Below are 14,860 nucleotides of genomic sequence, written 5' to 3'. Positions count from 1 at the left end.
ACGAATCTGTACGGGAATCAAAATTTCAAACAGAATCCGTTTCGATTGGAGATCTAAACAGAATCCGTTCGTAATTCTGAACATAATTTCGGTTGAGATTTGGAGAGGAATTTGTACAGCATTCTGAACAGAGTCCGTTTAGGATTCAGAAAAGAATCTGTTTGAGATTCGGAACATAATTTGTTTGGAATTCGGATCCCAATCCGTTTGAGATTCTGAATAGAACCCGTTGAAGGTTCCTAACAGAATCTGTTTGCGATTCTGAAAGAAAAATCGAATGGTTTTCTGAACAGAATTTATTTAGGATTCTGAAAAGAATACGTTAGCAATTCTGAACAAAGTGGCCAAACAGACCAATGACCACTTTTATAAGAATTTCGAATCTATTCATAACAAATTGTGAAGAAAGAGCCATCACACGACATGTTTCGGAGCAAGATCGAAATTGTTCCATTTAATTGTTCCTTGGGAGCATTCCGGGTGTCCCAAGAGTGGCCAAACCATTTTTGTAAGAACAGCGAGTTTATTCATAACAAATTGTGAAGAAAGAGCCGTAGCGTGACATGTTTCGGAGCAAAATCAAAATTGTCCTGTAAAAACCTGTAAAGTTCCCTGGGGGGTATTCCGGGCGTCAGAAGATCGGCCAAACTGACCAATGGTAACTTTTATAGCAACAGCGAGTATACTCATGAAAGATTGTAAAGAAAGATACGTCGCACGACATGTTTCGGAGTAAAATCGAAATTGTCCCCTTTACAGGTTCCCTGGGGGCATTCCGGGTGAACCAAGGGCTGCAAACTGACCATAGACCACTTTTATAACAACAGCGAGTATATTCATAAAAAAATGTGAAGAAAGAGTCGTCGCACGACATGTTTCGGAGTAAAATCGAAATTGTCTCCTTTACAGGTTCCCTGGGGGCATTCCGGGTGTCACAAGAGTAGCCAAACTGGCCATAGACCACTTTTATAACAACAGCGAGTATATTCATGAAAAATTGTGAAGAAAGAGCCGTCGCACGGCATGTTTCGGAGTAAAATCGAAATTGTCCCCTTTACAGGTTCCCTGGGGGCATTCCGGGTGAACCAAGGGCTGCAAACTGACCATAGACCACTTTTATAACAACAGCGAGTATATTCATGAAACATTGTGAAGAAAGAGCCGTCGCACGGCATGTTTCGGAGTAATATCGAAATTGTCCCCTTTACAGGTTCCCTGGAGGCATTCCGGGTGTCACAAGAGTGGCCAAACTGACCATAGACCACTTTCATAACAACAGCGAGTATATTCATGAAAAATTGTGAAGAAAGAGCCGTCGCACGACATATTTCCGAGCAAAATCGAAATTGTCCTCTTTACAGGTTCCCTGGGGGCATTCCGGGCGTCACAAGAGTAGCCAAACTGGCCATAGATCACTTTTATAACAACAGCGAGTATATTCATGAAAAATTGTGAAGAAAGAGCCGTCGCACGACATGTTTCGGAGTAAAATCGAAATTGTCCCCTTTACAGGTTCCCTGGGGACATTTAGAAGCTTCCTGGGGATGTCCGTATGGAAGACCAACTTTCGGAAAAATCGCTATGAGACTCGTTATTAGTGTGGCAACATTTTTTTATACTGTTTGATATGGGTTCCATGGAGAAATATTGAGTAACTGGCGAAATACCCCAAACACCAGTTTGCTGGTACCCCAAGGGAATCTGGAATAATTCCGTCCAGAAATTCCGAAAAACTCAGTGTGCAGCCAAAACTAGAATAAAAATTGGACCTTGTGTCAAAATTTCATCAAGATTGGACAAAAAATAAAAAAAGTTATGATTTTTTCAAAATCAAAAATCGCTTTCTCAAAGAGCTTGGCCTTTTGGGTGTTACACACCCGCACCAAATGTATCATGTAATTATTTTTATTTATTCCGACTAAGGTCGAAGTGGCCTGTGCGGTATATAAGAGTCTTCTCCATTCGGCTCGGTCCATGGCTACACGTCGCCAACCACGCAGTCTACGGAGGGTCCGCAAGTCATCTTCCACCTGATCGATACACCTTGCCCCCTGGCACCTCGCCTTCTTGTGCCCGTCGGATCGTTGTCGAGAACCATTTTCACCGGGTTACTGTCCGACATTCTGGCTACGTGCCCGACCCACCGCAGTCGTCCGATTTTCGCGGTGTGAACGATTGATGGTTCTCCCAACAGCTGATGCAACTCGTGGTTCATTCGCCTCCTCCACGTACAGTCCGCCATCTGCACCCCACCATAGATGGTACACAGCACTTTCCTTTCGAAAACTCCAAGTGCACCTTGGTCCTCCACGAGCATCGTCCAGGTCTCGTGTCCGTAGAGGACTACCGGTCTAATGAGCGTTTTGTAGATTGTCAGTTTGGTACGGAGGCGAACTCTACACGATCGGAGCGTCTTGCGGATTCCAAAGTATGTACGATTTCCAGCCACTATGCATCTCCGAATTTCTCTGCTGGTATCATTTTCGGCAGTCACCAGTGTGCCCAAGTACACAAATTCTTCTACCACCTCGATTTCGTCACCACCGATGCAAACTCGCGGTGGCTGGCTCACATTGTCTTCTCTTGAACCTCTTCCTATCATGTACCTCGTCTTCGACGTGTTGATGACTAGTCCGATCCGCTTGGCTTCCCTTTTCAGTCTGATGTAGGCTTCCTCCATCTTCTCAAAGTTACGTGCCATAATATCAATGTCGTCGGCGAAGCCAAATAGCTGGACGGACTTATTGAAAATTGTACCACTCGTGTACCAAAGCGATGTTGAATAGCAGACATGAAAGACCATCACCTTGCCGTAACGAAGGGACTCGAGAATGCCCCTGAAACTCGAACTACGCACATCATCCGATTCATCGTCCCTTTGATCAACCGTGTCAGTGTATCCGGAAATCCGTGTTCGTGCATTAGCTGCCATAGCTGGTCCCGATCGATTGTATCATATGCGGCTTTGACGTTGATAAATAGATGATGTGTGGGCACGTTGTATTCGCGGCATTTCTGCAGTACTTGGCGAATGGCGAACACCTGGCCCGTGGTGGAGCGTTCGCCCATAAAACCCGCACCTTGCAATTGGTGCTAGTCGATAGCATAAAATTTGGGAGAGTATCTTGTAGGCGGCGTTCATCTATGTGATTGCGCGGTAGTTGTTACAATCCAGCTTATCGCCCTTTTTGTAGATGGGACACACGACACCTTCGATCCACTCCTGCGGCAAAACTTCCTCCTCCCAAATCTTGGTAATGACCCAGTGCAGCGCTCTAGCCAGTGCCTCACCACCGTGTTCAAATAGCTCTCCTGGTAGTTGGTCAACCCCAGGGTCTTTGTTGTTCTTCAGCCGACCAATCTCCTCCTGGATTTCCTTAAGATCCGGAGCCGGTAGAAATATGTCCTGCGCGCGTTCCCCCAGGTCCATCACCATACCGCCATCTTCGTCTGCCACATCGCCATTCAGGTGCTCTTCGTAGTGCTGCCGCCACCTTTGGATCACCTCACGCTCGTTCGTAAGAAGGTTCCCGTTTATGTCCTTACACATATCAGGCTGTGGCACGTGGCCCTTACGTTCCCAGCTCGTTGGTGGTACCACAGCTTTGGTAGAAGGAAGCCGCTCGATGCCCGCTTTTCCACACTTTCTGTCCGGTTCAGCAAATCTCCTGCAACGCCACGACGTCGAAGTTGCGGGGATGTAGTTCATCGTAGATCATCCTGTCGTAACCTGCGAAACCTAGCGACTTGCAGTTCCATGTTCCAAGCTTCCAATATTGATCCTGTATTCGTCGCCTAGGTATTTGCCGATTATATCGAGTCGCATTATCTCTTATATTGTTCGTAATTATTGGTTTTCCAGGCGGCTTACTGGGCCTGCGCAAACCTCCTGTCTCGTCGGAGGGCCGTCGTGTCAGGGCTGTTTAGCGTCCCACCTAACACCAGGACTTGGGCTTGTGCGCTTTGAGCGGCACACGGTCGCTTTGGTGGGGCCTACTTGCGGATACATGCAGCTTTTCATAGGAATTTAACAGGGCCCACTGTCAAACCCCACCACATCCTAGGCAAGCCCCACAACTCGCAGATGGCCTGGGGAGGGATCGTCAAGCCCTTGGACATAGTCCCTGCTGCCCGAGTGTATCATGTACAGAACGCTTATAAGACCGGTAGTTCTCTACGGGCATGAGACTTGGACCATGTTCGAGGAGGACATTGCAACCGCTCGGGGTGAGACACGTGCTTAGGACCATATTTGGTGGTGTGCAAGAGAACTATGTGTGGCGGCGAAGGATGAATCACGCGCTCGCTCGCTTGGGGGCTTAGCTCTCCCTAAAAACAAATTACTCCCCACCTGGGATTTTAAAAGTTTGTTAGCAGTGATATCGATTTTCAACATACAGCATAATGAATTACTGAAAAAGTTTGAAGACAACAAAAAATATCTCCCATATTCATCCTATCATAATGAGTAGACAAATGAGCTTGTTTCTGAGAAAGATTTCAATCAGCATCCAAGAAGGATTCTCATCCGAATTCGAGACGAATACCCATCATAATCTGGGAACATTTCTCTGTGGAACATCTTAACAATTCCTTTTAGAATCATCGAAGTATTCCAACCGGAATTCAGAAGAATTCACACTGAATTTTTTTGGTATCATAGAGGAATACCTTTGGGAATCTGTGGTGGATACCCTTTATAATCTATGGAGGATTTGTTTCAGAATCTCTCTTGTTTTAGAATCATTCGAGATTTGGTTCGGAATTCCTCACGCAGAGAAATTCTACCTTTTTGAACTAAAAAATAAAATTATTGAAATATTTTTTAAACCCAAATATTTTATTTTTAAAATCAAAACTAAAATATATTTAATTCAAAAAATTTCATTGTTGTTTCAACTGCAATCCAGTAATCATTAATACAGTATAACTAGTTTGTGGAGTAAATATTTGAAAAAATTACAAATATAATTATTGTGGTTTTATTTTCCACACGAAGCCTACCCAAAAATAAAATAATTGATAATCACAAGACATTTTATATAACATTCAAAATAAATTTTTGATTACAATATTTATTTTTGTTGAATTTAAGAAAAATATTGTTGAAAGCAAAAATTTTTCTTTTTGGATTAAAAATATTTTTTGTACAAACAAAAAAATATATTGTAAATTCAACAATTTTTATTTTGAGTGCTGTTTTGGAACATTGTAGAAACAACAATATTTTTCGTCTAATCAAATCTGATTTTTTGTTGAATTCAACAAATAAAATTAGGTATTAGCCGTGAAACAATAATTATTTTTGTTGTTTTTATACATAATATCATTGAGTTTAAAAAACATTTCTCTGCGTGCTTGACTTGTTTCAGGACCCTTAGAAAATTTCATTCGGAATTCCTTGATATTTAATTCGGAGTCTCTCGACATTTTGCCTTGGAAACCCTCAGTGATTTGCTTTGGAATCCTTCGACGGATTGCTTTGCAATCATTCGACAATTCGCTTCGTCAAATACATCGACGGTTTGCTTCGGAATCCCTCGAACATTTAGTTCGAGTCCCTCGACGAGTTACTTCGATTCGCTTCGAAATCCTTCGATGATTTGCTTCGGAATCCTTCAACGATCCCTGAAACATCCCTGAAGGATTCCTTTCGCAATCGCTAGTTTTTTTTCGGAATGCCTGGATGATTAATTCGGAGTCTGGATAGGCACATTTGCGTGGTGTGTTGCGGTGTAAGATCTACCATGGTCAAATTGTCAGCTACAGGCAAATCCTGGCCCAACGAATGCCTTCCCCAATATCCAACTCCGTCGTACTTATAAGGGTGTCGCTGAGTCGGGGGTCTCTCGTTACGTAAGTACTACATCAACACTTCCTTTCCCTCTCAAGTTACGGTGAAGATTGGCGTGGCCACGAGTAGTAATCCTCATGCTTTTGTGATTTTTATCCTTGATGGAAATTAAGGATCACACCCACCTTGATTTCTGATAGCAATCTGAATAAGGATTTCAAAAGAAAAACATGAGTATCACTAGTGTCCAATCTATTAAGTACACCGTAACTATGCTATGCTATGCTGGATGATTAATTCGGAGTCCCTCGACGATTTGCTTCTGGATCCATCGACAGGTTGCTTCGGAATCCTTCGATGATTTGCTTCTACATCCCTGGAACATTCTTGTTATTCTTGTTATACTCAACGTATCCCCGGGCCGTGGCCAATCTACGTTGTATGACACTAGGCAATACGTTTACACTGCTGGCTTAAATTTTCAACGTGACGATTAATGTATAGAACTCATGAAATCAATGTGAACTCGCCTCGTGGAAAACTTATTCCAGGTTACCCGAGGCTTGTGATAGACCCTTTATCAGCGTCCCGTTCTCTGCTTCAGACCCATAAGGGGTCCAAAACAGTTCAGTTTCAGGGTAGTAAACTAGTGAGAGTAGAGGTGTGCGCCGGTCCGAAAATCGACGGCGGCGACGTTTGTCAGAATTTTGGTCGGCGGCGTTTTCGGCGTCACGCCGAAAGCCATTTTAACCGGCGGCGGCGGCGGCGTGAATCGGCGTGGTGATTTTTTTTATAACGTTCTCGAAGATTTTTTTTTTTCATTTTTTCGGGATATTTTCAAGACATCAACGGGAGCATCTTTTCCAAAATATTCATTATTGGAAATTATTTTCGAAATTTCCACAGGAACTACTTTGTAGCTCTTTGTCATTCCCAAGGGAAATTGTTTGGATTTACAGGGGAAAACAATTCAAAATTTGTATGACAAACCTCCTTAGCCGTGCGGTAAGACGCGCGGCTACAAAGCAAGACCATGCTGAGGGTGGCTGGGTTCGATTCCCGATGCCGGTCTAGGCAATTTTCGGATTGGAAATTGTCTCGACTTCCCTGGGCATAAAAGTATCATCGTGCTAGCCTCATGATATACGAATGCAAAAATGGTAATCTGGCTTAGAAACCTAGCAGTTAATAACTGGGGAAGTGCTTAATGAACACTAAGCTGCGAGGCGACTCTGTCCCAGTGTGGGGATGTAATGCCAATGAGAAGAGAAGAAGAATGACAAACTTTTCAGAATTTTGTACTCCAGAAAACTCAACAAAATATTTTGTCAAATTTACACTAACAATTGTCGGAACATCCACGGGGGACTCTAAGGAGTTTTTACGGGAAACTCGCTGGAGTTTTCACCAAAAATTTACCGCAAATTTTTTTCTTGAATGAAAAAAAAATCGATTTCAATGGAAATTGTTGGGAGATCATAGGAAATTTATTTCAATTGGCACACGATTTTTTTTAAATTGCCGTGGAAAGTTCTTCGGAATTTTCTAGAATTTCCACTGGAAAACCTGAAAAAATGCTGGAATTACCAGAGAATTTCTGACACAATCAGGGAACTTTCAAACATAAAAAAAGTAACAAATTTAAGAATTGAACACGTATGGATCGTTGTTCCGCTTTATGGTCAAAAAAACGTTTATCCTGCTTCAAAGCTTCATCCAAATTTCTTAATAATTTCCGTAGCAATACCTAAAGAGAGCTAAACATTTATTCGGGAAATCAAGTAGTTTTTGCTTGTAAAATCTTCTGAGAATTCGCTAGAATATTCTTCATGAATGTATTAAAAAATATATAATAGGGGAACTGTTCCGTTTTCCATCTCAATGAACATATATTAATCTCATCGCAAAACAAAGAAATACATCACCAATCTTGTCGCTTCTTTTTGCTAACACCACAAAAAAAAACCACAAAAATAAGAAACAAGCCAAATTCATTCTCATTGCTTTGTTTTTGAAGAGATGGAAATAGGAGCTATGGGATAAAGTGCCGAACCGTTCCCCTAATTAAGGATTTCAAGGCAGTTCCTGGAAGAACTTTCGAAGAAATTTCTGGATCAATTTTCAAAAGAATTTTCGAGTGGTTTTACAAAGGAATCACGTGTTCTAGGAATTATAAGCGTAATTTTCTAAATTATTTCTGGGGGAATTTCCAAGATGAGTTCCCGAATGAATTACTGGAGGAATTTCCGAAAGGATTCATTAAAGAATTCCCGCGGTAGAACATAGAGATTTTCAAGAGAAAAAATCTAAAGGAAATTGTGAAGGATTTCTGCTAAAGGAATTTTCGATAGGATATCGAATGGATTTTCCAAGGAATTCCCAGAAGAATTTTCAAAAGAATTTCTAAAGGTCTTAATAGGTAAATAAAAAAAAATCAAAGAATTCCTCAGAAGGATTCCTAAATGAATTTATGAATAGATTCCCGAAGGAATTTCGAAATCAATTTCTATGGAAATTTCAAGAGGAAGGAAGGAGGAAGAAAGGAATTTGTAGAAGAGAAACTCTCTAGAAACGACCGAAATTTTTTTTGACCGAAAAAAATAAGAAATTCTTCAAAAGTTCCATTGAAACATTTAAAACAGGAAAGGGTCGTCGACCAAATAACTTTGGGCTAGATGGACTTCGGTCAAATGATATGCTTGGTCAAACTACATATTCGACCTAACAACTTTCGGCCAAATTACTTTCTGCAAAACGACAAAAAATCTATATCAGCGAGAAATCTTTCGGAATTTACACTCACATTTTTTCTTAGTTTTTATGGAGAGGTTTTAGTAATTTAAACGACAATTCTCAAGGAAATCATTGGTATTTTCACGAAAAATTCTCTGGGGTTCCAACGTAATGATGTGGGGATCATTCGGGAAATTCTACGGAAATTCCACTGAATCTTCGAAATTTCTACGGAAAATTCTGTGGACTTCTTCAAATTTGAATCGGCGTGGAAAAATATGGATCAGCGGCGCGACCAAATTTTAAACAGCGGCGCGTCGATGCAAAAATGCCGGCGGCAACGGCGAGCCAAAAACTGTCGGCGGCGGCGCACACCTCTAAGTGAGAGAATAGAAGATAGAGGAGGAGAGTGTGGATCGGCTTGTTGACCGCTTCCGGCTCTAGCGACTGCTATGGAACCTATTTATTAGAGAATTGTTTGTAGAGATAGAAACGGTTGTGTTTATGTTCATGATAGATTTTTAGACAGTTCGGGATCGCTACGATAGAGTTTGTTATAGCTTAGATGATTTATACTTATGGTAGAAGGGAAATGATAGAAATCCGTTTTCTGGTCGAAGAAGCTATGTAGATTGATTTGATAGAGGTACGTGCAGTTTGGAATTAGTATGATCACGTTGGTTTAAGTTTGGAAACATAAAATAGAAAAGGAGGGAGCACGAGGGGTGGGGAAACAAATACCTAACCATTTGACGCAGAAAGATTAAAATAATTAAACTGAATTTAAAAAAATCAATTAAATTTTACCCTTTTGATCGAACTTAAGTTAAAAATGTGTTCCAAGCGTGCCCACCGAATTAAGTATATTACGAGTACTGATAACCTATGACCAAATAAAGATCGTGATTAAAAAATGGAGGTTGACATTGTTATTGCTCATTAAATATAATCAAGGATGTTATCGATCATTCAGCAATTCGCGCTCGATCACCTAGCAGTTCTTCAACAACTCACTCCAGAAGCTGAACTTCAAAATGCGCTGCATGGCGGACCTCCAGCGCGAAGGCCCCTCCACAACCCTGCCCAACGGCTCGCTATCAGAATTCAACCAATAACGGAGTTACAACGCTTGCAGTAACTTAAACTAAATGATTGCAATTTTGTGATCATTTAGTTTAAGTTACAGAAACTACTATATAACTTTTTTGAGTGCTATAACTCCATTACCAGTGGCACTCAAACAACGAACCACTACGCAGAGCTGCAGAAAAACCCTCGCGCTAGAAGTCCACCATACAGCACACTTCGAAATTCAGCCTCTGGAATGAGTTATTGACAAACTACCAAATGAGCGAACGCAAACCACCAAATGATCGATAATATCCTTGAATATAATATTATTCTAGATATTCTGTTAAGTATGAAAACTAAATCCTAACTGTCCCGAAAGTGCTTTCACCATACTGCCGCCCCGAGCACAGCCGCCCCTGCCACTCATAGGCAATGTACCTCCCACCGCCTTGACAGCCTCCAGAAGTATGTACCACAAGATTTGAGAACTAGAATGAATTATTAACATGTCCAGCCATTATATAAAATGATTTCTCGCTTAACTTTTCAAAAGGACCTAAGTAACATTTTTTTTCATGAATTAATTTGAATAGCGCAATCAACAGAACAACATGAAAGCTTTTGATTGCAGTACTCAAATTAATTCATGAAAAAATGTTACTTAGGTCCTTTTGAAAAGTTAAGCGAGATTTGTTCAAGCAAAGGCGTCATAGATGCGGGAACGACACTGCCATAAACGACACGGGATATCCATGCTCTACCAGACAGTGCAACAATGCACGGAATCGGGGACCTCCTCAACTGTTCTATGCAACGCAGAGTTTTACCCTCTCTTGCATTATGTGATGCTGAAAATAAGCTCCTAATCATTTGATGGCAAAAAATAAAAATATTCTAGCTAAATTTTACTATTTTGGTCGAGCATGAGTCAGCGGCCTGTCATCCGCGTTGAAAAATATGATCCATGCGTGCCCCCCACATATAATAATAACGTGTGCTAATCACTAATGATACTAAAAGATTTAAATGGAATTAGGTATTGTTCCCGCTTATCATTTTAGCACCGCCAGGGGGAACTTGGCCAGTACCCACTGCACTCTTCTTTCCCTCTCCACAAACAATTACCATCATTTGTGATATTTCAACGGAATCTTATTGGGAATTCTGAAAAGGCAGACAATCAATGCAGTTAGATTGCCAGGTAATACGTGCACATCGTAGCACTGGTGATGCATCACAATCGTATATATACAGGAGTATATGCACTATATGATGACATTGACCGGAAAATTAGATAAGCATTTCCCCCCTTTTGCTTCTACATCCCTGGAACATTGCCTACAAAATCCCTGGAACATTCACGTAAGAGTTCCTGGAGGATTTCCGATGGAATCTCTGGAACATTCCCGTCGGAACTCCTTAAACATTCCCATCGGAATTCCTGGAGTTTTCCCATTTGAATCCCGAAACATTTTCGTAGGAATCCTTGGAACATTCCCGTTCAAATTCCTGGAATATTCCCGTCGGATGGAATCATCTCCATGGAATCTCTGAAATTTTCCCATTGGAATTTCCCTTCGGATTCCCTGGAACATTCAGATTCCCAGGGGGCTCCCTTCGGTATGCTTCGAGGATTCCCATCGGAGTCCCTGGATGAATGTTGCATTTTTATATTTTTTCAATAGAGATATATAGAATATTTATGAAATATGCCAAAATATCCACTGCCTACCGGTGGGAACCTTTGAGTGTGCGGGTACAAACCCGAGCGCTACTACACTGAGATCGCCTTTTACGAAGATACATTTTATCAATTTCTCGGTTGACCTAAATTACCCCAAATTTGTAAATACCACCTGATTTTTCTACGATATTTTTTGGATTTTTTGGCCAGAAACAAGCAAAAACAAACCGCATAAAAAGCTACCCCAGTGTAGACGCAATATGCTATCAATTTGAGTCGTTGTAGAAATCATCGGCTGGTAAACAAACTTTGATACTGTGGGCTACCACAGAAAGCACATGCTTGAGTAAACAGAATATGGATGAGTATGATTGATCCGTCCTTAGGTAGTTGGACCGTATTTATCACATTACCACTAAGATAACTTAATGAGATGGTAAAATGTTCGAGAATTTTCGAAAAGAAGCTCAAAATAGAGGAAATAGATGAAGGGGCTATAGTCGACCGTAGGCATCGGGGCTATTTACCTATTTACCTATTGATTCTTAAGTGATGGAGCGCTTCTTCTGTGATGAACATCGATTACTTACGTTAATATTATTTAATATTAGGGATGAAGAAGAGGTTGCGCTCTAATTTTCGACAAAACAATATGTCCCGAAAAATCGCGGAAGTCGAAACAAACGTTATGTCCTCCCGATGGATCCATTAAGATGTTGGTCACTTTCATGCTTTCGGCATCACTTCATCATTCCCAGTTGCCTGAACAATACTATCATTACTCTGATACCAAAGAGTATTTATATATCCGAATGAAGCTAATATGACTTTCGTTCATCTAGTGTCTATTTCGATTGCGTTTGAGAAAATTTAAATTCGGTCGAAAACGTGATAAAATCGGGGGTAACCAAAATCGTGGGTAGACAACATCGGAGGGTGACAAAATCGAGACACTGCACAACATAATTAACAATCATTATCATGGCACTCAAAGATGAGCCAAACCAAAGCTGCAAGTGTCTTAAATAAAGGCAATAATACATAATAATAACTAATTATCATGACCACGGCATCTGCTTTACAAAATGAAGCATTATTTCGGAAATCATTTACATCACATTTTTTTGTCAAGTCGACACGTTTCAAGTCGAATCAAGTCCTATACATAGAGGAAAGACTTTACTGGAGAGGTCGAAATACCCATCAGAAAGCCTAATGACAAAAGTTTTATCCATCAAAAACAATGTACACACTGTGTAGCCTTTTAAATATCGCATGATGATGGTCTGCACTGTTTACCGTAATTACAAATAGTACCGTAACTCACTCGCTAGCACAAACACAAACGATGTATGAATGAATTTTCGTTCACTGCTCTTACTGCATCATTCGTTGATATTTTGACAAGCTGATGCAAAAATAACTCACGCAAGCAAACTCCGTGTGTTTTCATGAAAATAATTCCTTCGTTCGCTTCTCGTTGTTGGTCGTTTACGAAGGAGTGAAAAGCGCAGAACAACCTGCACTATCCTCCTCACTCCTGTTAAAGGCCTGTTATTGGTGCGCGGAGCCGGACGTAAACTCGAAAACACTGCGTAACGACGCATACGCAAAATACGCACGTACGTTGGAGTGAAGAGTGCTTACCATTAAAGGGGGTTATCCTTATTGTGTTCTGCATGCGTGTGAACGGGTGCGACAACGCAAGGCAAATATTCGTGTTTTTAAAGGGACTGAAGGAAGTAACAAGTTCCGCGTTAAGAATTTTGTTGGTGAAAATACTGTTTCTAGTGTAAACTGTTCGCATTTCAACTGGCAGAAACATTTGGGCAACGAACGATGGAGGCCGATTATGACAATATCTATTTGAACAAACTGCCGATCACGGCAGCTACCGGTGATAGCGTAATGGTTCCCTACGCTCTGGTGGAAAGTACCTGGGGTGAAAGAAAGATTCTTCTCAAGATTATAGTCTTCAGTCCAATCTACAACACCCCGTTGAGCTTCCTGAGCGAAATCGACCACGAAGTCCTTCAGCAGACGGCAATCCGGCTGGAGAAAAGCATGGAAGACTTTCTAGCCGAAACCAAGGTGGCCCTCTGCACTGATGGAGGTGCGCCCGGATTCAGCTATTCGGTGGAGGATAACAACTTCGTTTGGCGAAAGTTGGGCGGATCGCTAACGGTGACGTATGGATCGGTGATTTTGTTACGATCACCCTGCCTGTTGTCGGATGTTCTACAGAATTCGATCAACGTTCAGAGCCACTTGCGGGGCGTCGTTCAGCTGAGAAACCAAATACTGCTGGAGCTGAAGGAAGAGCACGAAGAGCTCCTTGAATTTCAACGCCAGCAAGAGGAGGATAACCGTTTGTATGAAATCGAACTTATTACCAAATGTATCACGATTTTGAACGAAAAGAAGCTGGTAATAAATCAGATGAAGAAACAGTTGGCCGAAGACGACGACGAAGATCTGGACGGGGATAATCATCTTGCGGTGCAACAGAGGCGCGATGAGCTTGGAGATGGCGGCTTAGAAGGTCGTTCCACAGGCGCAGGTCCGCTAGCTTCGACTGCTACCACCGCCGGTCAAGACGTTGAATCCGTCGTCAGCCGTAAAAGTTCGTCCGTAATCGATTTCAGCGACTCAGATGCTTTCGACAGCCCCCTGCATGAGCAAGAGGAGCTGGAACACAATCTTCCCAAGCGGACCAAGTTCCAGCTTCCAACAGCTGCGGGCACACCAAGAAGTTCCACTTCGACCTCATCTACTGGAGCCACTGGACGGGCTCTTCCTATTGCTGAGACTGACCCATCGCAGGCGTATAACCGGGACACAGAGGAGCTGCTGCAGAATATGTGAGAATTTATGGCGGTAACATTAAGTCACTGACCCAGTGCAATTTATTTTACAATCCGGAGTCCCTGTCTTAAAGTCTAGGGGCGTACAGATTAGTATAAACATTATATTTTATTTAAATAAACGTACAATATTTATTATTTCCATCTAGTGGTACACTTATCCTCTTTATCAAATCACATCGATTTTAGGGATTACAAACATAAGGTCATTTGATCATTCACTTAGAGCAGAACGGTTGAAAAAAAAACAACCCCGGGAAGCTCAACATTCATGTGTCATACTATCCCATTACAATTTAGAAACATAATGAGCATTTTCAACTGTAGCAGGAGGAGTGATTTTGAAAATAAATTATATTTAACGACTATTTTAATGTTCGATTCAATTTCCGAAATCCTAAAAAATGTTTGTTGGTCAGTTCGATTACTTGAATAAGTTTGTGGAAAATAACAAACTCATTAGTATAAAAGATTTAGGAATATTAAACACAACCAGTTGTCGTCCTCAAGGGGAAGTGACATATTTTAAATTACATTACTTTTTGCTAATCAGCACAGGTTCGTAACGCAGAGGTGAGAGATCAGCTTAAGATTTACGATTTATACAGATTAAAATAATTTCGATAGAAATTCTTGAAGGAATTTATTAAAATTTCCGAAGAAATTCATAAAGGAATTTCCAAAAGAATCTTTGAAAGCATTTTCGTAGCAATA

The sequence above is a fragment of the Armigeres subalbatus genome, chromosome 1, assembly GCF_024139115.2.
Source record: "Armigeres subalbatus isolate Guangzhou_Male chromosome 1, GZ_Asu_2, whole genome shotgun sequence".
NCBI classification, from domain to species: Eukaryota; Metazoa; Arthropoda; class Insecta; order Diptera; family Culicidae; genus Armigeres; species Armigeres subalbatus.
This window is presented reverse-complemented; position numbering follows the sequence as displayed.